At 36.4% G+C, this 1,821-nt stretch overlaps 1 protein-coding gene across 2 annotated transcripts in view; it reads right to left on the bottom strand.

Moving 5' to 3' along the window:
- Nucleotides 1-1,821, bottom strand: part of LOC106532476 (transient receptor potential cation channel subfamily M member 1-like) — a gene marked incomplete at its 5' end in the record, with an annotated part of 36,455 nt that overhangs the window by 26,959 nt on the left and 7,675 nt on the right.

Below are 1,821 nucleotides of genomic sequence, written 5' to 3'. Positions count from 1 at the left end.
CTGATTTAAATCAGTTTAAGCAGCTGAATTTGTCCCCTTGGTAAAAATGATTCAAACCATAGATTTTATTTAACACAGCATGAGTGTGCATCAGTCATGTGACCTTGTGATTCACCGTAACGTCAGCCATAGCGAACATCGGTACTTTGCATTGTGGTAGATGTTGGCCAATAGTCCTGAGTAAGGGCCTACAATGTAAGAAAAATAATAAAATGTTTGTAATATAATAAATATTATTAGAATGGATAGAAGCAATAGAATGCATAAAAATATAAAACATGTTAGATAGTTTTGTGTTTTATAGATAAACCAACAGAAGAGCAACAGGAAGAAGCATCTAATTTTCTGCTGGAGGTTTCTTCCTGATTAGCAGGGAGTTTTTCCTCTCCACCGTTTGCTCAGGATGGGAGACTGTGATGAAGTGATTCAACACAATCTGCTGCTTTCTTCTTTACATTGTTCTTTTTATGTACAGCTGAGACTACATATGTTGTGACTTGGAGCTATATAAATAAACTGAACTGAATTGAATTGAATACAATGATTTGTAAATCCTTTTCAACCAATTAAATCCACTACAAAGACAAGATATTTAATGTTMAAATGGGTAYACMTTATTGTTTTTGAACCCTCTCAGCTCTGGGACAGTGTTGTCTCCACTTTAAAGATGATTTTGTGTAAAAGCATCAGTTCTTTTAGAAAAAGATTAAATCAAAATGACTTTGTGTTGCACATCTCTCAAAATGTCGGATTTTATTTTGAAATATTTGTATGTATTTATATTCACAAGGGAAACCAGTGGAGCCTAAACGAGACACAGATCAGCCTGAAGTTTGTACCTGGTTCAGGTTTTCGGATCAGTTTAAAATGAGTTTGTTCTGTTTGTAAAACATATTTAATGARTGTGACTGATCCACATGTGCTCCAGCTGTTTTACACGAACGTGCACAGATCCAGAGTCCCTCTGTTTGATTCTGCTCAGTCTGTGAATAAAACACACGTGTTTCCTGTGTGTGACATCAGAGCCACTCTCTGAAGGAACATGTGAGCGTTTTAATCTGACAGCAGATCAGTTTAAGTGAATTGATGCTCAGATTGTTTTATACGTCTGTCTGTCGGCTGCAGCTGTTTTATGGAAGGAGCCGAGGATTGTGGGATTAAATAAATGGACAGAACAATCTGTGTTAAGTGCTGCGGTGCTGCATCAAACGTAAAACCTTCGTCATTATGGTAATGTTGCAGTCAACAGGTCAGACAGCAGCTCCGATTCTGAAAAGTAGGAACTGATGTCATCCTTTGTTCCACAGAGAAACAAACAAACTGGTTGTTTGACACGTTTTTGTGTTTTGCTTTAACTCATAGTTTAAAGTCCAACACCAACTGTTCTTTCATTTTACATATTTAACAAAGTATAATAGTTACAGGAAGGCTGATCAGAAACACAGCACACTGAGTATCCTGGTTGGACAGACAGATCTGTCTCCCTCACACAGTTCTTACACTTTGAGATGAGCTGGAGAACAAACTGAAGAGGTTTTCAGACACAAGTGTCTATTTTAAGAGAAAATCAGTTTAATTTGAAACTGAATTGAAAATACTGCGAATTAAACATAAACTCAAAGGGATCCCCGGTTACTTGTAGCATTAGATTTTATTTGATAAACATATATTTAAACTGCAAAACATGGTCTGTAGAAATACTTTAGGCTGTTTAGTTTTTATAATTTTTAAAAATATATTTTAACACGGACGGAGCCATTTTATTTGCACACAAAGCATTCTGGGTAAATGATGACGTGGATAGGTCCTCGGTGCGAGGCT

The sequence above is a fragment of the Austrofundulus limnaeus genome, unplaced genomic scaffold (assembly GCF_001266775.1).
Source record: "Austrofundulus limnaeus strain Quisiro unplaced genomic scaffold, Austrofundulus_limnaeus-1.0 Scaffold776, whole genome shotgun sequence".
Classification (NCBI taxonomy): domain Eukaryota; kingdom Metazoa; phylum Chordata; class Actinopteri; order Cyprinodontiformes; family Rivulidae; genus Austrofundulus; species Austrofundulus limnaeus.
The sequence above is the reverse complement of the archived record's forward strand: the minus strand, read 5'-3'. Positions and strand labels throughout refer to the sequence as shown.